At 39.7% G+C, this 26,682-nt stretch overlaps 1 protein-coding gene across 7 annotated transcripts in view; it reads left to right on the forward strand.

The window, feature by feature from the left end:
- The window catches only part of ADGRG2 (adhesion G protein-coupled receptor G2), a 120,239-nt gene that overhangs the window by 13,773 nt on the left and 79,784 nt on the right, over positions 1-26,682 (forward strand). For all 7 annotated transcript variants that reach the window (XM_037046261.1, XM_037046263.1, XM_037046262.1 and 4 more), the window contains exon 2: positions 22,858-22,900. The gene's annotated coding sequence lies outside the window, so the exon portion shown is untranslated. The remainder of the gene's footprint in view (positions 1-22,857; positions 22,901-26,682) is intronic.

The following is a 26,682-nucleotide window of genomic DNA, read 5'->3' on the forward strand; positions in this document are numbered from 1 at the left end:
CTAGGAATAGAGGTATTGAGTAGCAGGGTATATGACTCTTCAATTGTACTAGGTATTACCGGATTACTTTCCTAAGGAACAGTATAAGGCACTTCCTGTTGCTCAGCATCGTTGCCAACACTTAGAATAGTCAGACTTTTGAACATAGCTATGATAATAGGTATGGTATTGTGTGATATCATATCTATAGGATGTGATACCTAAAAGATCAATAGGTATGATCTTTTTAGTTTTGACTTGCATTTCTGAGTACCAGTATTCATTGGCTATTTAAATTTCATGTTTGTGAAATTTTAGTTTGTTTTTTTGCCCATTTTTAAACAAGATTGTCTGTATTTTTTATTGATTGGTAGAAGTTGTTTATATGTTCTGATACTAAGTTTTAGTGATATATGTTGTAGTGTGGGGGTGACTTTCCTCACAAGTCTCCCCCGCCCCATGTGCCACAAATGAAAGTAAACATGACTGAGACATGATTTGATCTGCTTGGGGAGGAGACATGGCCAGTTTCCCAGAGGAAAAAGGCCTTGAGCAGTGGCCAGTTTCTCAGGGGAAAAAGGCCTTGAGCCCCTTCCTCTAAGGGCTTTTATAGGGTTGGAATACACAGGAATACAGGGTGGCAAGGATCAAACAGTAGATGACCTTTCAAAGAAATATGAAGGCTTAGTGTGAGTTAGAGTCTGTCAGGAACAGAGCTTTAGGGTTTCCTGCTCGACCCTTAACATATGAATGAAAGCACTTTTAGCAGAGCAGATTTCACAGGCTTATTAGGAAGTCTTTGTGATGCCAGATATTTCCCTAGGACATGCTCTAGCAAGGCAAGGAGCTGAGCCCCTCTCCATCAGGTATTCGTGGATTAGAGCCAGGAAGTGCTTCTCCCAGAGTACTTGGGGACTTGGGTTTTGTTAAAGCAGGGGGGGTGGGTGGGCAGAGTCCATTGCTCTCTCTTTGTTGCAGCCTCCCTGAGTCCTTCCATGATGGCCTCCCAAGTGGTCATGTCTGGCCTAGGTTGCCCCTCCTCTGAGGGGTCTTACTTGTCAAGGACTTGTGACCATGCTTTGGGGCAGGGAGGAAACTGAGACAGCATTTGCTACCAGAGACAAGCTTTGTCTCCTGCAGCTCACATTCCAAAGGTCACTGACTCCTCCTTAGCCACAGGGGGTAGAGTTACAATTCCTAGGACCAGGCAGAGTGGTCCACAACATTGTAGATAATGTCTTCCAGTTTGTGGCTTATTTTCCCCTTTTTATGGTATCTTCTGATAAAGTTCTTACTTTAAATGCAGTCAAATTTCTTCTTCTTTCTTTTATGTTTTGTACTTTTTGTATTTCTATTCTAAAGATATAAAGATATTCTTCTATATTTTGTCCTAAAGTTTTAAATGTTGGCTTTTGAAATAATTTTAGTCTAATTGGAATTGAGGGAGGAATCTGTGTGAAGATTATTTTTCCATGTAGAAAATCAGTTGTCCCCACATTATCTGTTGAAGAGTTGATTCTTGACCTCCTAAACTGCATCTCCTCTGGCACCTCCTTTGCTATATGTGCCCATATATGTATGAATGTGCGTCCAGGCTCACTCAAATTTGGCTTCCTGGCATATTTGTCTAACCCTGAGTGAATACTATACTTGATTGCTATAACTTTCTAATGAGTCTTGGTGCCGGTAGGTCAAGCCGTCACTTCTTGTTCTTTGTCAAATTGTCTTGGCCACTTGCTTTTACATACATACCATAGAATTACCACAAAGTTCCATGAAGAACCTCATTAATATTTTGAATGAAATTGCCTCAAATTTGTAGCATCATACATTTTTTCCCCAAATTACTCATACATAGATATCTCAGTTGTGTCTCACTAACAAAATGGGAGGTAGGTTAAATGCCTTACCCACAGCTCACAAAACTAATAGCAGAGTCAGGTCTTTTATTTTTTAAACCTTTTTTATCCCATTTTCTTTGCTTGAGAAATAATTCACATACTGTATAATTCATCTTTCTAAAGTGTACAAGTCAATGGTTTTTAGTATATTCACAGGGTTGTATAACCATCACTACTATTTCCAGAACACTTTCATCACCCCAAAGAGAAACCCTGTACTCCTTAGATATAGTCACTGCCTATGTCTCCCACTTTACCCCTCCTCCAGCCCCTGGCAACTGCTAGTCTTTCTGTATCTATAGATTTGCCTATTCTGTACATTTTATATAAATGGAATCATGTGACATGTGGTCTTCTGTGTCTGGCTTCTTTCACTTAGCATCATGTTTTCAAGTGTATTCCATCATGTTTTCAAGTGTATTCCATCATGTTTTCAAGTGATGATCCAGAAATTCATTCCTTTTTCTTCATTTTCATTTGATTCCTTTTCCTTCATTCCTTCAGTCCTTTAGCCAAGTCTTTTGACTCTAAGTCCAGTGGTCTTTTCACAGTTACATATTAAATCAATCAGTAAGTAGATATTTGTTTCTTCAAGAAGCTAAGGATGAAATGAAATTATTACTCATGAGCCTAACAATGAAGTTCTCCAGCCTCACTTGTTGTTGGCATGCAGTAGGCACTTGAACATTGAGCTGAGTGTACCACATTAGAGGATCAGCATCTGAGTTCTTCAAAAGAATCTTGTCAAACTTTTGCTAAGCACTGTGTCTGAAAAGCTGAATACTGTTTAGGTTGTCAGGTATGCATTAGATGTACACACTTGCTTTTTCAGAATGAAGTAGTGTTTTCTTCTGTGAAAATCAGGTAACATCAGTTAAATGTGATATATAGATCTTGGTTTGAAAGACTTATATAAAGCACCTTATATAAAGGACCTCTCTATCTTTTTAATCCTTACCTAAGACATGCTTACTGATTTCAGAGAGAGGGAAAGGGAGGGAGAGAGAGGGAGAGAAACATTGATATGTGAGAGAGACATCGATTGGTTGCCTCTTATACATGCCCAACTGGGGACAAAACCTGCATCCTAGGCATGTGCCCTGACCAGGAATTGAACCTGCAACCTTTAGGTTTATGGGACAATGCCTAGCCCACTGAGCCACACTGGCCAGGGCAAGAACCTTTGTCTCTTTAGAAAAGTTCCTATTTAGTTAAGCCAGCCATTTTCAACTGGTGTGCTGCAAGAACTTTTAAAACATGCAATACCTGACTACTTAGTAAGGGGCACTGACCTCTTTTCCCTTAGATGGTAAAATTTTTAAAAAATGACAACAGCCAACATAACTGTAGCTGTCCAGTATTAATGAATCAAAATTATACCTATTTTTGTCAAATCAGCACAATAAAATATATTTTTGGGTGTGCCGTAGAATTTTAATTAGTTTATGTGTGCCTGCTATGAGAAGAAAAAGGTAGAAAATCACCAAGTTAAGGAATATTGTGCTGTTAATTTTAACCATGAGCTTGAATTGAACTATGCAGAGAAATAAGAATGATTGACACTATGATTTACCGAACCCTGAACTAAATTAGATACACAGACACAAATATATATATATACATATTTCCCTGCAAAGCCTGCTGAATCCATTTCAGTCCACTTCCCAGACCATTCTTCGTGAACAACTGAACTCACATTTGCTAGGGTTGGGATGAGGAAGGATTAAACACATGCACACACAATCATAATTAGTTGATCTGGAACAAACCTCAAGCTATTTTGTTAACTAAACCTAAATCAAGCCATTGATTCCTTTAGATTTTAGCCAGCTATTTTGGAAATTGCTTTGTAAGGCTTTAGTTCACAACCCACAAAATTGGTTTTGGAAATAATCCTTTTCCCTTTGCCTACAAGTAATCACAAAGCTGAATATGAGTTCACTTGCAGTAGTTTTTCTTCCCCTAGGTTTTCAGATATCATTCTATTTCTGTTCCCCCTCCTCTTTTTTTACTGGCCACAGATTTGCCCTTCTTTCCCAATAGTATGTCCAACTTCTTAAAAAAATTTCCATTCATTTACCCATACATTCTTTCAACAAATATTTATAAAGTCCCTACTATGTGCCAGGCATTCTTCTAGGTACTGGGAAATCAACAGTGAAACAAACAGACAAGCTTATTTTCTAGTGGGGGAAGCAAATAATAAATAAGTAAAATATGCATTTTGTTAGGTGGTGATTAGTGCTATCTGTGGAGGAAAATGAATCAGAAAAGAAACACAGGAAGCATGAGGGTTTCCAATTTTAAATAGCACTTCTCTAGGTCAGTGATTGGTCTTGTGGTCCTCCACCTGTTTCTGTAAATAAAGTTTTTTTAAAAAATATTTTATTTATTTATCTTTAGAGGGGAAGGGAAGGAGAGAAATATCAATGTATGGTTGCCTCTCATGAGTCCCCTGCTGGGGACTGGCCCCTGCAGGGAACTGGCCTGCAACCCAGGCATGTGCCCTGACTGGGAATTGAACTGCGATTGTCTGGTTCGCAGGCCCGCGCTCAATCCACTGAGCTACACCAGCCAGGCCTGTAAATAAAGTTTTATTGGCACACAGCTACACTCATTCATTTGCAGATTGTTTCTGACTGCTTTCATGTTACAACAGAAGAGTTGAGTAATTGTGACAGAGACTATATGTTCTGCAAAACCTAAAATATTTACTATTTGACCTTTTGCATAAAATACTACTTTCATCTCTGTGCAGAGAAAATGCAGATTTTTACATATGATATTCTTTTTATAGAATTAATATTCATGTTGTGCTTTTCACCTTCCAAAGCATTTTCAGAAACACGGTTTCATCTGAGTGGTGCAGCTGTGCTGTAAGATAGATCTCAGTCGCTTTGTTTTATAGGTGATTGAATTGAGCCTTGGAGAGGTTGTCCAGGGCTGCTGATCCGGTGTTTAACTCTAGAAGCTGGTGTTTTTTCCAGCCTAATCTATTCTTGATGATAAATATAATCCATGTTTTTAGCACCAGGAGCTTCCTAATATATGAAACACAGAAAGATAATACCGTGTAGGCATCAAGAGTATGGGCTCTGAAGCTTGGCTAAGTTCAAATCTTTGCTCTGCCACTTACCTCTGTGACCTCAGGCAAGTTATTGAACCACTCTGTGCTATTCCTTGGTATCCTTTTCTATAAAGCAGTTATGATAGTATGACTTCTGCATAGAGCGATGATATATCCTAGCTTGCCTGAGGCAGCTCTGATTTATGCCTGTTTTCTCTACATTAATAGTGTCTCATTTAACTTTCAGGTATGCCAGTCTGGACATTAAATATGTGCCCTAGCTAGGGCTGTTGCAGGGTTCTAGTTAGTACAGATAAAACACTAAGAATCCTGACCAACCATAGCCTGCATTTACTAGACATTGGCTGCCATTTCTCATCTTAAAGCCATGCCAATCTATCACTTAGTTTTCTTCTGGCTTGTTGCTTGATTTCATGAAGTCCAGACTGATTCCTGTCTGATTTTTTGGGGGTAAAAAAAAATCTGGGTAAACAGGCCATCAAGGATCCTTCTACCAGAGAGCAGTGTCTTCTGTCTGCAGTTCTTATCCCCTAGAGAACCTCCTGGTTCACTCCCTGATCTCCTTCAGCAGGTCTTGGCTCAAATGTCCTCTTCTCATGATGATTTCACAAGTCATTTCTCAAAAATCACCACCCCCTCCCATGCACAGTTTATATCCACTTCCTTGCTTTAGTTTTGTACTCAATACTTGTTACTAATAACACAGGTTCTATTGCACAGCTGATAATGTTTTTATTTTTAGTTATTTTTTCTAATAATGTTTTTAGTATAGTTTTGTTCTGCTGTTACTTGGATAGATAAAAACCACAAAATTCACTGTGCCTGTAAGATTTATTTTTGTCAATTTAAAAATAATGTACTTTTATTGTTAAAATTATAGAAATGATAGAAAACCACAATGAAATAAATATAATTCACCCACAGTCCCATCCATGTCACCAGAGTTGGCATTTTGAGGTGTATTAAGAAAGCAACTTTACACCAGCTCTAGAGGGAATGTATTTTCTGGTTTAATCATATAAGTTTAACTCAAAAGCTTATAAGCAAACGAAGGTTTATTCTGTTCTCTAAGTATTGTAATTTTAATTCCACTTTTTCCCTCCATGTTTTCATCTGAAATTGGTCTGACAGGACATATGAAAGCACTGGTCCAGCCTAGTCCCATCTTTAGAAATAAAGAAAAATCATGGAAGAGCAGCTGAGTAAAAAGGAACACTACCCCACTTGGAGTTAAGGTTTCCTGGCATGTTCGCAAAGCCTGACTTCTGAACATCTTAACATCTTAACATGAAATAGAAATCTTAATAGGAATGTTTGTATAGTGAGACTTCCTATTTTCTGATTTTTTATAATATAATGGAAATTGCACATTCTTTTTGTGTTACTGTCTCACTTCATTCTCAAAGAATGTAATTCAGCTCCTTACGTGTTTGTTTCCCATGCCTCTTTAAAACTTATATTTCATATTTGTCCATTTACCTTTTTTTTGTTTGAGTACCCCACTGGCATGTATGTTTCAGAAGGGCACAGTTGTATCTGTCTTGCTCACCAATGTGTTCCTAGCTCCTCACACAGTGCCTGGCACCTGGTATTTACTTATTAAATATTTGTGGAATGGGAAGGTGCCTGAACATGGCAGGCACATTCACCCTCCATGCAGTCAGGCTGCCCTCCATCCAGGCCAGGGTGGAGATGACCAGTGTGCAAGGTTCTTGGCTGTAAGAGAATGAGTGCCTAAAAGGGGATACTCAAACATCATCCTCACTTTCTCCCCCAGGTCTCATATTCCTTTAACAAATAACCAAGTCATTAATCTGACCATCCAGTTGGTTTAAAGTGCCAATGCCTTTTGAGACAGGAAGCTCATTAGGACCTTCACACTCAGGGATCAAGAGTAGATATTAGCTACATTTTGGGGGGCATTTGTGATAAAGTGGGAATGAAGAGAAGAGCACAGGGAAGGGAGGCAGAAGAGGGGCTGGGAAAAAGGGGATGGCCAGTGAGGAAAGGGTGCAGAAGGGGCAGTGGGCCCACCACCTACATACACAGTCTCTTCCAAAAAAGCACATTCAATTTCACTTACAACCCAGGCATGTGAAACAAATAGCATAGCACCTGACACACTTAAGCAGTTAATGGTAGTGATAACACTAATAGCTAATACTTTTCTGAGCATGTACTAGGAGCCAAACTCTATGCTGAGCATTTTTCATGTATTTACTACTCCTTCATAAGAATTTTAGGATACAAATATATGATTATTCCCATTTTATGGATAAGGAATATTGAGGTAGAGAGGCATTAAATACCTGTGACTACCTCATCCTGCAACTTGTGATAGGCTAAAATTAAATATTGGTTATTCTTATCATGACTCAGAAAAATATCTCGCTGCCTTGCTACACCTCCCTTTTTTGTGCAATATCTTATGTGTAAAAACGCTTTGCCAATTTTGTCAATGATTTGGCATTATCACAGTAGAATAACTAAAGGTACTTTATAATACTTCTGGAATGTGAATTTTAAAGCAAAGACTTGGAGATGATTATATATTCATTTTTACTTGCATGAGTACACTACATCTTTATTCAGATAGGATCATTTTTACATTAAATGCTATTTTTCGATCTATCTTCTAACTATAACACTAATGATTAGTATTTATTGAGCATTTGCTATGTGGCAGGAATTGTTTTAGGCATATTATATGTATTGATATATTTATGTATCCCAATAACTGAGAGATGGACACTACTGATACTATCTTCATTTTACAGATGAAGAAACTGAGGCACACAGAGACTGAGTTACTTGCCCGAGGTTTTAGGGGCAAATGGCAAAGCCAGAGCTCAAAGACAGGGACTTATGCCCTTTGAAATGTTCTGCCACTTGTTGCATGAATGGGCACAGTAACCTTTCTTTCTTATGGTTTACATTTATCAACAATTCATGAATTAGGAAGTTACGGAATACTCCTTTCTGAGGAACCCCACTAGCTGTAACCCGACTTTCCTATTTTGGTCCATTTCTTTTCAACCCAACCCTTTCAAATGAGAAGCCAGGAAACCAGTTAAAAGATTCTGTTTTATAGTCACCCTGTACTTTTTTTTTCTATAAAAATTTTCATAATCCCTGAGATTAGCCTGTGTGACTGTTATACTTCAGATGAGAGGAATAATGTTACTATTTTCCCACACTAGTTGGAACACCTCCATTTTGGAAAAATCATTTAAAAAATACGGCAAAGCCACCCATGCTGCATCAGTGCTGGAGGGAGTCATTTGGGAAGAGGCAGAGTCCAGACACTTGTGGGAGGTACGATTTTTGTGGGCTGTTTGTATGTCCAGTTTTGCAGTCTTCAGAGGCTTCCTTTGGGGCTGTCAATGAAAACCATTGAATCTGTCAAGTTGTTGTTTGCCAGGTATCCTGGAAAAACACACTGACAAATCTCAGCACTGGGTGGGTCAAAGAGGATAGTTCTAAAAAAAGAAAATGGATGGTCCTGCTCTGGTGAGGCCAGGACTTGGTGCTGCAGCCAAGATCCCTGGTGAGAGAGGAGTTTCCACCATTGGAGGCTTTCCCCACCCTACCTCACACCATCCAGTCTGCAAAAATAACTCTACTTCCGGTGGAGCCAAGTAGTCATTTGAAGGCAATATTAGCAAAAGGGAAAGGCAATGCTGATGCTTTAAGAGAACATCCTTATGAGGGAGAGGAAAAAAATAAAATGAGAAGGCCAGTCAACAACTGGGAGATTTTCCTGGATGTAGGAGAGCTGCTTGGAATGACATTGCTTTTTGGTTTCTAAGGACAAGCCGAGAAAACCCATAATGTAGAAAAAGCCCCTCCTTGGGAGTCTCTTCCCCGTCCCTCCCCCCTTTCCCCCTCTAGCTCACTGCAGGAACCCATGTCAATGTTCCTGTGTTATTCAGGCCTGACTCCATCGGACCCTCCTCAGTCATCCATGCCTCCTTACTATCAAAGTTGGCCTGATCAATTAAGTCAAACTCATCTGTTAATGACCACAGTAACTGAAATTTACACTCTTGAATAGGTTCCCATGCCTTAGCAAAATATAAGCCTTGAGAGGTGATTTTTTAGACATCTATCAAAAATTAAGCACTTCCAGAATAGGAGAGGAATCCTCCTCTACACAAGCTTTAACAGGCTTTCTAGGTCACCATTATCTCCTTCTGTCCCTCTGATGTAGAACATGTTTCTATGTCCTCTGCCTCCTAACCACACAAAACACAGAATCAGTCACTCCTATCTTTGTGTCATTATAGCAGTGTTTTCATGACCATGAGCACATTTTATAACACCATTCATCCACATGTAGGAGTTGACCAGAGATGTTTTTTGCCTTCCCAGAACATATCCCTTTATCCTTTCTCCATGTAAACTGGACTGGCCTCCATTTAAAAAAGAGTCTTTAGAAGCTACAGCTTCCTGTAGATAATGTGACCACTGGATTTGGTGAACTAAAAGTCACTGGAGATAGCCTGATTGAAGAGAAGCTGGGAAGAGAGAAGTAGAAATGCTGCTGAGTATGGCTAACCCCTGAGCATATTCATTTAAGGACTAGTTGCAAGAAAAAAAAAACTTTGCTTCTTTAAAGGATTATTATGGTTTCTCCTCTTCATGGATAAGAGTTCAGAATGGAACATGGTATTATTTTCTATCTGGGCGCCAAAGAGCAGTGTTTGTGGTTTAATAATACAAACGCAAAGAACATAGGACCAGGTTATCTGTTTTCTAGTTCTCCTCCTTGGTTTTATCTCCTCTAATTTATATTCTTCCTGAATCTGCTTTTCATCTTGGAAGGAGGGGAATACAAAGCATCAGGTTGTCATCTCTGGTCTTGGTTTTTAATTATCGCTTGGCCTCCATGGAACAAGCATGGTCTCTAAATGAATGTATTACTAAAAATTCTAAGACACAAGGCCAATGTGAAATTTCTCCACCTTTCCAGAGACCTAGGCTATAGCATGGTTCAGGATAGGTTTGTGTAGCCCCCAAGGACAGGTGCAGGGCAGAATTTTAAGATGGTGAGGAGTAGGGGCAAGGCTAGAAGGCAAGAGCAGAAAAGAGGGGCCTATGCACCCATCATTGAAGCTCCAGGACTGGTTTCCTGCTCTTCCTAGACCAGTCTGTGTACCTTCTGTGGCAGCCTAGGAAGTATTTGTCCTCACAGTTGGCCTTGTCCTTCTTTCTCCTGCCTTTGACCCTCCTCATCCTCTCCAGGCACTTGGCTCACAGCTCATATTTTTAAAGCTGGCTTCTTAAGTTTACACGCCCCTTTCTAGTTTCTTCGTTCTGCACCCCTCTGAAATTAGGCCTTTACCCAATACTATACTGTTCTTTATTGTTGTTTTTGATACCTGACTCATTTTTAAGTTGTCTCTTAGGGACTGGTGTGAGAGGGAAAAGCTAGAAATTGATGTTAACACTGTGGAAACTCTATGTGACATGATGGCCAAAAGCATTTTGAGGAAGCATCCCATATACTTGTAACCTAGCAAGAGTGAAATGTTGGGACTCTGCAGGGGCTGGGATGGGGAGCTGTAGATTGGATTACTAGGGAAGCTGTAGCTGTGGTGGGAAGGTATACTGGACCAGGTGTGGAGAAGTGAGATGAACTGGGTTCTAGGCCACACCCAGCCACTTACCAGCTCTGAGCTTCACTTGACTCAGCTAAAATCTAGGTACTTCCTGTCACTCTCTCACTCTTAATATCCAGTCCAGACACAAGATCCAATTCTTCCTTCCAGATACTTCTCAGATGTGTCTGTATCACACCACCACCACCACCATCCTCATTCCAAGCTATCAATTCCACCTCAAATACATCATCACTTCTTCACTAATATAGAGCAGAACAAACTATTGACCACAGGCCAAATCCCACCAGCCCAGCTTTGGTTAAAGTTGTATTGGCACAGAACCATGCCCATTCATTTACATTTTTTGTCTATGGCTATTTTCTTGCTAGTGGCAGAAATGAGTAGTTGCAGCAGAGATCCTATACTCTCAAAACTAGAAAATTTTATTATCTGATCCTTTACAGAAAAAGTTTGCTGACTGTTGGTATTAGCAAAGGGAAAGCTGATTTGTATAATTATTTTGAATCTTCCACCTTTTCTGAACTGTATTCCCAATATATTTCAGTAGATCTTCATGTGTATAACATGACATAAACAAATTTATAGTCACCCTTTCCTTGATTACACCTCTTACTTTGAATTTTTATTTTAATGAATTGCTAAGACCTTTAGAACAATGTTTGAGAACTGAAAGCAAAAATCCCAAGCTGGAACCCCACTTCTTCTCTGTCTTCCTCCAACCCATTTTCCACTCAACTACCAGAACAATCCTGTCAAAATGTGAACACGTCACCCTTTTTAAAGATCCTTTTGGTAACTTTTCATTGCTTTCAGAACAAGACACAAATCCTCACTTTGGCCACCAAGCCCCAGTGTGAGCTGAGCCCTGCTTGCTCCTCCAGCCTCATCTCTCAGAGTGCTCCCCCTACCCTTCTGTGTCCTGCCCACTGTGGGGTTTTTTTCAGTTCCTTACATGTGGCTGGACTCCCTCCTGCCACCATGCCTTTGTACGTAATGCTTCCTTTATTTGGTGTGGTCTTTTCCTGCCTCTTTGCTGTGACCCCCTAGGTCAAATCCCATTGCCTTCACCCAGAGGTCCACATGCTTTCCTTGGTGGCACTAATCACAGTTGCAGTTTTGCATTTATTGCTGTTAATTTTCATATCACATCTTTGTTTCCCCAGTAGACAACAAACTCTTTGAAGGCAGGACTTATTTCAATTTCCAGTGTATCCCCAGTACCTAGCATAGGGCTAAGAATTTGCCTGGCAGCTACTCTGTAAACATTTGTGTGTCAACTGGGATAATGCATGAAAAAGCATCTTGTTTACCATGAATCACTGTTCAAGTGGAAGGTTCTTAAGAACAGATAAAAACAAGGAAAAGTGATTCTCTTAAACACAGAGGTTCTAGAGATAGTTTTAGAACACAGAAAGAAAGATGTTAGGTGTTTCAGAGAAAAGAAGGAAGGGAGTCTTCCTCTTCTCTGCCAGAAGACTGCCTGGAGAAAGCGACAAAAATCTTAGAAATGTGTTCCAGGTGGTATACTTCTGATTTACACTTGCTTTTTAAAGAGATTTTATTTACTTAATTTTAGAGAGAGGGGAAGGAAGGGAGAAAGAGAGAGAGACAGAGAGAGAAAGGCATCAATGTGTGATTGCCTCGCACATGCCCCCTATGGGGGACCTGGCCCACAACCCAGGCATGTGCCCCAACTGGAAATCGAACCCGTGACCCTTTGGTACACAGGCCCGCACTCAAGCCACTGAACTACACCAGCTGCAACTGACTTATACTTGTTAATGAAAGCCATTAAAATCTCTGTCCACCTGACATTTTGGTATTCAGTTTCAAAATACATTCACACATTCACCTAGAGAAGAAGAGAATTTCTCCAGGGAATTAATTCTAAGGGAGAAAAAGTGTTCCATTTAAAAATCATTTACAAAATGAACATTTATTCAACCCTGGCACCTAAATTGACCTTTCTAAACATCAATGTTGTAGCTACAGATGGCAGGTTCCAGGATATGAGGTAGAAGTGGGCTTTTTAAAACTCTGAAAAAACAGCCCTGGCTGGTGTGACTCAGTAGTTGAGTGCCAGTCTGTGAACCCAAAGGGTCACCAGTTTGATTCCAGTCAGGGCACATGCCTGGGTTGTGGGCCAGGTCCCCAGTGGGGGGAAGGCGCAGGAGAGGTAACCACACATTGATGTTTCTCTCCCTCTTTTCCTCCTCCCCTTCTCTTCTCTAAAAAAATAAATAAAATCTTTTAAAGTCTGAAATAACACCATTCAGGGGAAAAGTAATACTTTATTTTATTCAGGGGAATAAAGTACACTCTATATATGGGAGAGGAAGAAAAGCATTTTAAGAAATGAACCTGTTTCTGGCTCCTGAGTCATACTGAGCGATTTGAGGTCATTAGCAAGATGATCCTATTGATTTTCTTTTATTCATGTAGTAAACAAATGGAAATCTAAGCATTTTATCACTCACAGTGGGTTGTTTCCTGTAGTTATAAATATAATAATTTCTGCTCAAATAGCCTAGGCAGGCAAGACAGTCATATAAGAGAAGGGGATCTACCCCTTAACCTTTGGGCATTTGGCTTGAAAGGTCCATTTTCTTATTATGCTTCCCCTCTGGTGGCAAGGAGCAATGGGTAGAGGGCTTGACTGGAATACACTTCAATAGTCCATTCAACAGGTCACAGTGTCAAATGACTCTCCCAGGGAGATAATCACCAGCAAATGCCCAGAGATGAGGTGCAAACTGCCAAGTGTCCACGATGTGGCTTGCTGGTTCCCTGAAACAACTTGTTGAATTATTTTTTGGTGGGGCTCATAGACCACGTAAGGTCTGCAGAGTCTGCTTATGCAGGCAGAGAGTGTGGATTAGAAGAAAATGAGGCAGGCTTTGAATTAGAACTAGCCTGGGCCAGTGTCTGATGCCCAATATGTACTTATAGTTCTTCTAGAAGGATTTCTTCAAGAGATATGGGGGGAACAAAGGGTAGATGGAGAGGAAGAGTAAGAATGAAGAATGAAGAAGGAAGAAAGAAAGAAGCTACATAAGTTAGCTTTTTGTGTGAAACAAATCCCTCCAAATTTGGGAGTTTAAATAAAGCCACAGCTATTTCATCAGTCCCCAATTATAGAGCCTGCAAATTCTCAGCTGGGCTCAGATGGGTGGTCCTGATGGTCTCACTTGGGCTCACTCAGGTACCTATATTCAGCTGCCAGTCAGCTAGATGACTGCCTTTGGGGGATGGTGCAATGATAGTGACTGGGCATGTGCCTTTCACCATCTGGCAGACCAGCTCAGGCTTATTTGCAGGCTTACATGGTGGTTTGGGGTTCCAGGAGCTGCAAAGGAAAGCAAACCTTCATGCTCAAGCATTCTGTAAGATAGTGCTAATATCACATTTGCTAATGTCCCATTGGGCAAAGCAAGTGGCAAGGCCGACCCACAGTCAAGGGGTGGAGAAAAAGACCATCTTTTAATAAGTAAACCTGCAGCCACATTGCATATGAATAGGCATACTGGGCAAGGGAGGATTTGTGGCCAGTTTTGCAATCTACCACAGAAGAGAAAGGGCTAGAAATTTCTTATGCTGGCAAAGTTGGCAGACACAGCAGTGTACAAGTTGAGTATGAAACTCTCACATTGAATTAAAAAATGACATTAGGACTCCCAGCCAAGATGGAGGCATAGGTGGAAATACTGTACCTCCTCGCACACCCAAATTTAAGGACAACAAATTTAAGGACAACAACAGATTTAGAAACAAAAACACAACCCGAACAGACAGAAAATTGAACTGTACTGAAGTCCGACAACAACGAACCATTCATCCAGACCAGTAAGAGAGGTGGAGTCTGCAGTCAGCAGAGGGGTACCAGCAGGAAAAGGTGGTGGTTGGCGACCCGGGCATGGGGAGGAAACCAGCAAACCCAGTAAGGCATGCAAGGTGGTTGGCTAACTGTGGACATACATTTGCACATAGATAAACCAGGCAAAAAATGGGCAGTGAGACAGACCTATCAACCCAGGCCTCAGTGATGAGAAGTAAAGCCTAAAAGCACCAACTGAAGGAACTTTCAGGGGTTGAGGTGCTAGGAGAGACTCCCAGCATCACAGGAGAGTTTGTTGGAGAGACCCACAGGGTCCTAGAATGTACACAAGCCCACCTACATGGGAATCAGCACCAGAAGGGCCCAGTTTGCTTGTGGGAAGAGGCAGAGGGGACCAAAATCTGAGAGAGCATGGAATAAATGTCATTGCTCCCTCTCTGACCCCACCCCCACATATACTGTCACACCCCAGCGACTGGGTTGCCCCACCCTGGTGAACACCTAAGCAAAAATGGGCAGCATGACAGACCACGCAACCTAGGGTCGTAGTGATGGGAAATAAAGCTAAAAGCACCAATTGAAAAGGTGCCAGTTTATGGGAAGCAGCAGAGGGCACTGAAATCTGAGAGAGCATGGAACAAGTACCATTGCTCCCTCTCTGACCCTGCTCCCACATATAGCATCACAACCCAGTGACGTAGTTGCTCTGCTCTGGTGAACACCTAAGGCTCCACCCTTCATATGTAACAGGCGCGATCTGACCAAAAATGGCTCAGTCAGAAGAACAAATCAAATCCCCAGAGACAATACTTTTAAGCAACCAAGAGATAGCCAACTTATCAGATGCACAGTTCAAAATACTAATGATCAGGATGCTCATAGAACTGGTTGATTTTAGTGGCAAATTAGATGAAAAAATGAAGGCTACACTAAGTGAAATGAATCAAAATGCACAGGGATCCAATAGTGATGGAAAGAAAACTGGGACTCAAATCAATGGAGTGGACCAGAAGGAAGAAAGAAACAACCAAACAGAAAATAATGAAAAAACAAGAATTCAAAAAAATGAGGAGAGGCTTAGGAACCTCTAGGACATCTTTAAATGTTCCAACATCTGAATTATAGGGGTGCCAGAAAGGGAAGAGGAACAGCCACGAGTGGAAAACTTATTTGAACAAATAATAAAGGAGAACTTCCCCAATCTGGCAAAGGAAATAGACTTCCAGGAAGCTCATAGAGTCCCAAAGAAGTTGGACCCAAGGAGGAACACACCAAGGTACATCATAATTACATTAGCCAAGATTAAAATGAGGGAGGGAATTCTAGAAGCAGCAAGAGATAAGGGGACAGTCACCTACAAAGCAGGTCCCATCAGACTGTCAGCTGATTTCTCAAAAGAGACCTTACAGGCAAGAAGGAGCTGGAAAGAAGTATTCCAAGTCATGAAAGACAAGGACCTACATCCAAGATTGCTCTATCTGTGGTAAACCCTGTCCAGCAGAGTCCACTTGTTGTGGCTTACGAGGAGAATCAATGCACAGGCGACAACAATCCTGTGTGGAAAAAGGGAACAGGCATGGCTGCTCTCTCGAGGGGAGAGTGCCTCTGGATGCCTCGGCCACTCCCTCAAGAGGGGAGTGCCCCGACCCTTGCCTAGACAGGCTTTTATTATTTTCCTGGGGTCTTACATCAAAGAAAGATTTATTATCTATCACATAGAATATTATTGTCTACATTCTAGGTACAATCAAGGAAATAAAAATAACATGCAGAGGGGGATGGCAATGAACTGGTTAGCTCTGTCCTTGGGAGAGCTCACACAGGCTTTGGAAATTACCTTGAAGATAGACAATACACATTTGTTGCTTTAGACCAGGGTGAGGGAGTTTTAGCAAGAGCAAGCCATAATCATCTGTAAGCATTTTCTAGGCCTAATTCCCACAGGAAAACTTGGTTTGCAAGTCTGGGTTCTGCTCACCACTTTGAATCTGCAGGTTTTCCATACAGAGCTGAGTCACATTTGCCAGGCCAAGACAAACCAGTCCCCTACATCTATCCATCAAAGCTTTCATTTAGAATGGAAGGGCAGATAAAGCACTTCTCAGATAAAGTCAAGTTCAAGGAGTTCATCATCACCAAGCCCTTACTATATGAGATGTTAAAGGGACTTATCTAAGAAAAAGAAGATAAAAAGATGAACAGTAAATGGACAGCAAACTCACTTTAGGAGTAGTTATTAACAACCACACTTAAAACAAAAGCAAACTAAGCAGACTCCTAAAACAGGAGCGGAGCCACAGAAATGGAGATCACATGGAAGGTTAGCAACAGGGAAGTGGGAGGAGGAGAGTGGGGGAAAAGTTACAGAGAATAAGTAGCATAGACGGTGGGGATAAAATAGACACGGGGAGGGTAAGAGTAGTGTGGGAAATGTAGAAGCTAAAGAACTTATGACACATGGACATGAACTAAAGGGAGGGAAGGGGGGTGGGAGGGGATGTGCAAGGTGAAGGGGAATGAAGGGGGAAATGAGACAACTGTAATGGCATAATCAATAAAATATATTAAAAATGATATTAGTAAATCACCAAGTTCCTATCTCCCATAGTTTATCTGCCAAATAGGGCTAGATAATAATGTAACTTCTTACACATTTCCAGTGGGAACAATGAAAACTTCATGGGCAAAAACTTCCTCAGTTTTTACTCCATGGATTGGACTGAGGAACAGTTAAGTGTTTAGTACATTTCAAGTAGCAAATAAATTTGGAAACAAAAAAAAAAACCCTTAATGCATCAGCCTTAATTTGTAGCTCAGGTGTCAAACATACAATAAAAACTTATAGGAAAAATTGACATAGTGGTTGTCTTAGGTACTTGGTGGAACCCATCCTACATGTACAATTGTTTGTTTCTTCCTCATCTCTGTATTTTCTAGTCATATTATTTTTCATTATTGAAAATACAATGTCAAAACATAGTTTAAATAGAGGAAAATGCTCAGCATTTGTTGCTACCCAGTGGAAAGAGAAATTAAGAGTTAATTAGAAAAATACTGGGCATGGAAATTGAGGTTAATTTCAGGTTGTAGTAATTATCTAAATTCAGTTTTCCTGGTGAAATGTTTTCATACAAATGGAAGAAAGTTCAACTTGGTATTAATACAGCTTAATGAAAATCAAGCACGTGTATTTTTTTGGTAAATGGTGCATTAATGCTCTGAGAAATAATTAATTGGTATGTCCTTGCATATGCATTTACTTTAAAGGTGGCGGTTATTTACACCCTAAAGAAAGTCGTGCCATTCTGAAACACATTTAGTTCCACCATGTTGGGTGAGGCGTTGTGGTTGCCTGACCCAAAGGGTTGGGTCTGGTGATTAAGGAGTCATTTGAAGGTGGGTTTATCACCATGTGATCTTTGATATTGTTCCCTTTTCTCAGCTTTGGGCAGAGGAAACCAGCAACATTCTAGCCCCTGGAATATGTTTGGCAAGTCTCAAGATAGGTAAGGGGAAGGGAGGAAGACGTGGAGAGTGTAGGATGAAGGAGAGTAGAGGAAGAAAAGAGAGAAAGAGAAGACAGGAGACAGGGGAGGAGAGAAAAGAAAGCACTTAGTGCTGCAGAAAAATAGCATGGTACCAACAAATGTAAGAGGTCCACCAGCTGCTTTTACTGGCCTAGTTCATTCCACCTCATCATGAAGCCTCACCAGTGACCAAGAGGTCATCCTTTTAGATGTTTCAAAAAGCAATTACAAAAGCTCTCTCAGTCACTCCTACAATATAACAATAATCAATACCAGTACATTCTTCCTGCTGTTTAATAAATCCCTTGGGTTATAGTTTAAACCACCTTTTAGATAGCATCTCATGGTAGAGAGGGTGAACATCTATTTGCCATCTTCCTTCTATGAGGGATTTCTATAGTGGATATTATTCATAATCCATCACAACCTCCATCTGGATGTGCAATGAAGATTTTTCCCAGCCTGTTCAGAGACTATATTTTTGGTATGTTCCATCAGGTTTCTGCTCCATATCTCCACAGTCCTTCCTGGCCAGTCTCTGTTTTGCTCTTTATGATTCAGCAGCATCAAAATGATTCTAAGTCATGCCCACTTAATGCCAGTCTTTGGCTCTATGTCTTGGTTTAGGCTGTTTCTTCTCTCTGGAATGCTCTTTCTCATTTCTTCACACAAAGGGGGTTGTACATCATTTAGGAGGCAACATGACTGTTATCTCCTTGGGGAAATTTTCCTAGATCCATTCCCCTACACCGAATTAGGTGCCCTTCCTCAGAGCTCTTGTTATACCTGTGACAGAGCTCTCAGCTGGTTCATATGGCACTTCCAGAAAGCCTGGCATTCTGAATTCAGACTCTCTTGGCCAAATTTGGTTATCTTGGCCAAATGCCCTTTTTCAGGGCACAACCTGCACAATTATACAGAGTGGCCCCCTTTTTTGTATATAGTAGACATTCTGTAAATGTTTGTTGAGTGAACTAGCTTTAGAGTTTTCCAGGGCCATCTCACAACTTAACTCCTCCTCAATGGTGCCATCCAGAACCAAACAAACCAATCTGTGCAGGTAAAGGTCCTGTTAGTCAGGTTCTCATCAGTAATAGGGCCACCACAAGGTTCTAGAACCACTCTTATTTGTTCCTTAGTGGTATACCTACCATTCTACAGTCAAGAATCTGCATATCCCCAACCATCTCCTATATATGCCCACAAGCCTAGCCCTTCACCATCATTTCTATCTATGCAATTTGTTTTTCCTACCAATGTGGGGACACTTCTCTTTACTGATTTCTGTTCCCATTTCCAATTTCTTAAAGCCTCTTTGTTGATGATATTGCCAGGAACTAGCAGTGACTCTGCTCCTCAATCTAGACCACTAATTAATCGTTAGGTTCTAAATGAAGTTGCTGAGCCCTCTAGGATGCTGGACGCCCCTGGGTCTGTTTTGTTTTGTTTTGTTTTTGGTTCATCTTGAGACCAGCATTACATTACCCCAAGACAGTAGGGACACCTGCCTGGGGCTTCAGTTACCTGTGTATTTTGCTCATTGCTTTGTTTATTATCCCCAGGATGTGTGGGCCCTGTGCAGGACACCCAGGGCCTCTGAGCAGCCTATGAGTGCAGTTCTGATTCTTGGATGCAGCCTTTCTGAGAGCTTCCTCTGCACTGGAGAGAGCTTTAAGTACATATAGATTTAATTTCCTTCTCACCCAAACCACTTGTACAGTCAGCTTCTTCTTTTTTTTTCTGGTTACATTGGTATTGCCCTGGGTTTTAGCCAGCTTGGTAAATAGAGGAAATTGAATGAATTTCCAGCCTCCATGATTTCATGGTTTGGGGCAGTCAGCAACTGTGGGAGGTTTCAGTTAATCCTAGCACTTGGTGAGTTTGCCATTCTTCTCTGAGAAGCTTCTCTGTTCTGTGCCATGTCTTACATAAGTCAATATGGTTCTTTTCTTGACTTGCCCTTTTCTTTCAATGATGTAAGAAGTCCAAACATTGGCAGTCACTATGTTTTGTTACTGGAGTGCTGGTGCTGATCACATCCTGATTCTTGTTTAATTTTTCTAGGAGATACAGGATGGTGGGTATGTGGCAGTGATAGTGGAAAGGAGGCATCTGGAGGCTGAAGGATGTGCACTTCTTTAACTAAGTTTAGGCCTCTGTATCCATCACACATTTTCACATCATTGCTTTTGACATTCTTTTTCACAACTTGCTCAAGTAAGTTCCTACTCCCTGGATGGGAAGCTTATTTCTTGGCTCTGACACCAGAAATCATTGGTCTTTCAATGGGGTCTTTCTAAGTGGGTTAGAGCACATCCAGGGGAGATGGCATCCAGCTGAGCAATAATGGCACTACCTCTCAGTTAGTCTCCCTCTGAGCTTGATTTACGAGTTCTTTTTGGAGAATCTAAATGGCCCAGGTCTCCCTTTGTTCTGTTTTTCTTTGCTAGAAGAAATATGTTTAATTTTATAAGTAATACATGAATATGTGTCTGTGTTCCACGGAGTAAAAATTGGGCTTCATCCTTTCCCCTATCACACTTCTATCTGGAGTGGAGGCTTGACAGGTTTCCTTTGAGGCCTTTTTTAAATGCATTCACACTTGTCACCATGTAAATAAGCATACAAATATATAGTTTTGCTTAACATGTCCTTGTATATATTTTTTAAATTTTGACTTTTTCACTTGACTTATATGTACTGACAATCTCTGCCAATACATATAGATCAACTTCTTTTTAAAGCATTGCATAACATTCCATAATGTGGATAGACCATCATTTATTCAACTACTCACCTACTAATGGATACTTAGGCTTTCCCCCTCACACACAGTTGCAATGACTGTGTTTGTATATTTTTGTGTATATGCATCGCTATTGCTATAAAGACAATCTCTGGAATTACATTTCTGGATCAAAAGGCATGCAAATTTAAAACTTCAAAACATAGCTAAACTATTCTCTCCAAGTTTACTTTTATACCAATAGTATATGCAAGGGTTTGTTTTCCCACATGCTCTCCATCTTTGGATATTATTAGGCTTTTGGAACTTATTCATCCAGTGGGCAAAACACTTCACTGTTGCTTGCCCTCTTTTTCTACTTGAAAGGGTTCCAAAGGAGCAAAGAGAGCCTTGTGTTGTTTAGTAATAAACTGGATTACCAGAAACCATTGTGTGCTATTTTTGTGTGTGGTTATCAATAAGGTTTTTGGAAGAGGCTATGTGCTTGAGTTGTGAAATTTCATAAAAAATCCATAGTAGAAAATCCCTATCCACACATATAAAGTGAAATTATTTCTGTACTCAAGTCACAATCAATTTATTTCTTTGCTTTATTATTTTAGTGTTTTTCAGTTGTTACTTCTACATTCATTCCATGTAGAACACTGGGACATGTGTTTGTAATCTGTTCATCCCAGGACAGGGCAACATGCTTGGCCTTCATTTTTGTCTTCTTTAAACATTGCTTAATTAAGTTTCTCTGACAAATTGGGCTTCAATTAAGAACTCCTTTTTTTCCTCTTAAAGAACACCTTGTCATCAATAGAAACTCACCATGACTCCTTATTTCTTCTTTGAATTCATATTCTGGATTCCTCCTTGAGCACTGAATTTCTGTCATAACAGTCTAGTGACTAAAGCCAGGTCTGTTGGTGCCAAGATCACTCTATTGATTCTCCTTGCAAATCTATTTGTTTTGCTTTGTTTAAATTTATTTATTTATTTTGTTGTATTTTTCCATTACCATTTGTCCCCATTATGCCCCCTTCCCCTGCAATCACCACACTGTTGCCATGTCCATGAGTCCTTTCTCCTTTTTTCTCAATCCCTCTACCCCCAACCCCCTCCTTAGCTGTTATCTGCTCTCTATCTATGAGTGTATCTGTATTTTGCTTGTTAGTTCAGTTTGTTCATTAGATTCCACATATGAGTGAAATCATATGATATTTGTCTTTCTCTGACTGGCTTATTTCACTTAGCATAATGTTCTCTAGGATTATCCATGCTGCCAAAGTGTAAGATTTCCTTTTTTACAGCTGAGTAGTATTCCATTTTAGAAATGTCTCATAGTGATTTTATCTATTCACCTACTGATGGACACTTGGGCTGCTTCCATATCTTGGTGACTGTAAATAATGGTTGAAAATCATTAGATATATATTTCACATAATAGGATACCATTATATGAAGTGATTATCACCTTTAAGCTAATATCTGTACCAGTGTTTTGGTTTTCAAGTAAAGCATGATGAAAGATACAAATCACATTGTTAACAATGCTCTCTGCTGTGAGTGGGCACATGTGGGTAGGCATGCTCTCTGAGCATGCATCTTTCTCATCCCTCACTCTTGTCACTGCCTTAACTCTGAGCCAAACTTAACAACAATAGAGAGTTATTTATTTAGTCCCTCTGTGGAGAATGAATTTTGCCCTGGCTTTGGAAGTACAACAGACATAAATAACCCAATCCTTAAAATCAAGTTGAGGTTCTAGGGAAGTTAAATCACAAAAACATGAAGAAATACCTAACAAAGCATGGTCTCTATAAGGGACCATCTCTCCCCAGAGCTGATCACTTCATTGTCTTGTGTCCCTATGATGCTGTTAATGAAGCCTGAGACTGGGCAGTAATACAATGCCACTAAAATATTAACAAAATCAGCCCCAAAACTGGCCTTGGCTTGTTTTCCAATTTATAATATGTTCCTTAAGAGCAGGGTTTGCATCCTCCATTACTTTTGTAACTCTACTGCCAAGTTCAAGCCTTGGTATATAGTGAGGAAGGGGTGGTCTCTATGGCTTCTGCTGAATGGGATGACTGTGGTACTGAAGCATTATGGTGCCAACAAAGTCCACTTTCCATTGATCTATTTTTTCTTTTCTTTTTTCACTTTCAGATCTGTGCAGTTTTTCCATTGTTTCTTCTGAACTTCCTGTCAGGTGAGTGAGGCTATTTCTAAGTGATAATGTAGAAATAATGAACATTTAATTGTTTCTTTTTTCCTGTCAAATTGCCCACCCCCTTCATTCTAAATCCCCATCCCTTTAACTGCTGTATTCTTTTTTGTTTGTTTTGTTTCAAACTCCTCACTCCCACCCATTTGAAGTCTTCTTTTCTTCAGACATTTTCTTTTCCTTGGGGATTCTATTGTTGACCCATTTCTCTGTAATCTATTTTTTAAAGAAAATTTTATTTCTTAGAGAGGGGAAGGGGGAGAGAGAGAGGGAGAGAAACACCAATGTGTGGTTGCCTCTCATGTGGCCTCCACTAGGGACCTGGCCCGCAACCCAGACATTTGCGCTACACTGGGAACTGAACTGAGAACCCTTTGATTCACAGGCCAGCACTCAACTGCTGAGCCATACCAGCCAGGGCCATTTTTTTAAAAGTAACTTTCAATAATGGGTACAAATTTTGAAATGACATGGTGCAGTAAAATCTAGGGAAGGAGAATGATCATTTACAAAGAACTTTTTGGAATTTTGTTTAACTATTTCCCCTTTCTTTTTCCCTGGACTGGCTTCCTTATTTCCAACAGCTCTTCTCCTGTTTTGAAACAGACCATTGAAGTGTTTTCTGTCTCTTAAAGTATTGTGTGCATGCAGCTTCCAAAGGCTCCTCGCAACCAGATTTTTGCTCCCAGCTCCCTTCTATATAGAAATTCTGAAGGTATTACTGACTTACACTTCCTGTTTCCTTTGAGACTCAACTGTAGAGGTACCCTGGATTGGTAGCTCAGTTGGTTAGAGCACTGTCCCATAATGCAAAGGTTTCAGGTTTGATCCCCAGTCAGGGCATGTATAACAAACAACCAATGAATGCATGAATACATGGAACAACAAATCAATGTCTCTCTGTGTTTCTTCCTCTCTCTCCCCCTTCTTTTTGCACTGTGAAATTAATAAATAAAAAAATTTGAACAAGATAGTGGTTATTTCTGGGGCTTCACTGGTATAAATAATAGGAATATTAGAAGTAATGCAAATGCTTATTAATTATAAATTATAATTATCCTATTATGCAGGTTATAAAAACATACATAGTTATTATAATACATGCTAATAAGTTATTGTTATAAACAATGTTAAAAACACCTGTGCAGGGTCACACAGCTAGTAAGTGTCCAAGCTAGGATCTGAAGCAGGAGTTGGCATGGTGTGATGACAAAAGCAAGAACGGGTACAGATATTGGTAGGTGGTTTGCTTTCCTTAGTACCTCACTTCCTCTCAAATGTAATCTCCTGATGATTTAAACGATGTGCTTCTGCCCCATCCCTGCCCCCATCCCCCAGTGCAGATCAACACCTTGAAGATGCTTTTAAGGAGAGTCTCTTATTTTTCTTCTCTACATATTGATTGAATTTTCGTGCAGCAACAGATTCTGGACCAAATCAATGAAAAAATCTTTTTTGAGTGCCTGCTGTGGGTGGAGTTGCATGCTGTGGGGGTTAGGGTGAGGTGGAGACCAAGTCTATATAGGAGAGGATATTGTGTTCTGGTGCCTTGTTTTGTTTTTAGGCCAAGATGAGTTTCATGGACCATGAAAATAAAGTGTCTTTTAAATTTTTTTAAATCACTATTTATTTGGCCACACCAATGGCCAATTAATCTAAGTAGCAGCTGTAAGCTATTACACACAGGAGAAGTATCTGTCTTGTTTATTATATCTTGAGTCTGTAGCATAGTACCTTTCATGTAATAGAACCTCAATAAATATTTGTAAAATAGATGAATGAATGCAGAAAATAATTCCAAAAATCTATTTACATTTACCCCAGGAGTGTATTATAAAGTTACCTTCTCATTATGCTTGTTTTAATAGCTAACAATTCTTGACTATAATAAGAACTTCATTATGTTTCCCTGTTTCATCTCTACAGGAACTTTATGAGTAGTAGTCCAAGTAGTACCTCCATTTATTCAGATGAAAAATTTAGGTCCAGAGAACTTAAAAGAACAGGCCAGGGTTACACTCTAAGTGGTGCAGCTTGAATTTGAAGGCAGGCATATGGCTCTACCATTTATGCTCTTGTACCATATGTTATTGTGCTCGTTTGTGTTGTTGGACATATTTACTATGAAGTTTGGGAGAAGATCCTGAAGAGTAAAGGGAGAGAGATAAAGTAGGGTTTCATTTTGCCATGGGTAATCAAGAGGATGGTAGATTGCAGGTAGGGCATTGGAGAAATTTGGGGATGAGTGAGGGAACTGAAAAATATAACAACTTTCACAAGGTTTTATGAATATTTCTTTAAGTGCATAATTTATTTCTAATCTTGCATACCTGATATTGATTCACTTATTTTATTGATTAAAACTACTTTTTTCATTAGAAAACACTTAATGCTTATTAAGAAAATCATTTTGCACTGTAATGACCAAACAAATCATTTTCCTTCTATTTGTTTCTAGAAACAAGAAAGCTTCCTATTAGAATCACATTGTCGAGGCCACCATTGACTTTACTTTGTGCTATGACAAATGACACACAGAGCTGCCATTTGGAAGGTCATGCTCAGCACTTACCAGTTAACCCAGTTTCTATCATCTTTAGGACATTGTTCTGTGGTTTTCTTTGTTTGTTTTTATGGGGTTTCTTTTGCATATGAGATGTCATTTATATTACCACAGCATTGCTGGCGTTAGTTCTTGGTGACTTTATCTTAAAAAAATGTTGTTGCTGAAGTTTGAATAATTCCTTTTGTCCTATATTTATCCCAATTACCCCAATTTACAAGATTCAAATTGCTGCTAGACATTTTTGTGAGCATTCCAGAGAATTTTGTAAATAGTCTCATTTTGATTTATAAAATGGGTAAAACTGTGAGGACTTTCCTTGTCAGGTTTTGGCACCAGGGCTATGCTAGCCTGGTAAAAATGAGTTAAGCTACGCTTTTTCTGTAGTCTTTGAGTTCTTATGAGATTGGAATTCTTATTCTTTAATTATTTGATAGCATTACCAGTGAAAATGTCTGGGCCTGGAGTTTTCTTTCTGGGAAAAGTTTTGAGACTTTTGATGGTTATACGTCTATTCAAGTTTATTATTTCTTCTTTTTACTTTTATTTTTTATGTATTTTTCAATTTTCCAGATTTTTAAATTGAATTTATTTGGGTGACATTGGTTAATAAAATTATATAGGTTTCAGGTGTACAGTTCTATAATATATCATTTGTATATTGTATTGTATGTTCACCACCCCTCTGGTGATGGTAAAATGGTCATAGCCCCTTCTATCACCATTTATCCCCTTTACCCTCTCATACTTTCCCCTACTCCCATCTCTCTCTGGTAATCACCATATTGTTGTCTGTGTCTATGAGATGTTTTGGGGTTTGTTTGTTTGTTTGTTTGTTTGCTTAATCTCTTTATTTTTTTTACCCAATATTATTTCTCCTTGATAAGTTATACTTTTCTTCTATGAATTCACCTACTTCTATCTCAATTTTCAGCATTAATAACTGAAGTTGTCCCTTAGATCCTTTTATCATTTTTATATTTAGAGCATCTTCAGTCATGTTGCTTTTTAAATTTTTTCTTTTGGATATTTGTTTATACTCCTTCTCTTTCTCCCCCACTTTTCCTCTTTCCTTCTTCCCCTCCTGTTAATTTTGTCAGAATGTCTTTACAAAGAATCACCTTGGGTTTGTTAATAACCTTTGTTTTATGTTTTTAATCTATATCATTATACCATGCTTTTATTTTATTTCCTTTTTCCTCCT

Source organism: Sturnira hondurensis, unplaced genomic scaffold (assembly GCF_014824575.4).
Source record: "Sturnira hondurensis isolate 20B ecotype Veracruz unplaced genomic scaffold, ASM1482457v3 Scaffold0005220, whole genome shotgun sequence".
Classification (NCBI taxonomy): domain Eukaryota; kingdom Metazoa; phylum Chordata; class Mammalia; order Chiroptera; family Phyllostomidae; genus Sturnira; species Sturnira hondurensis.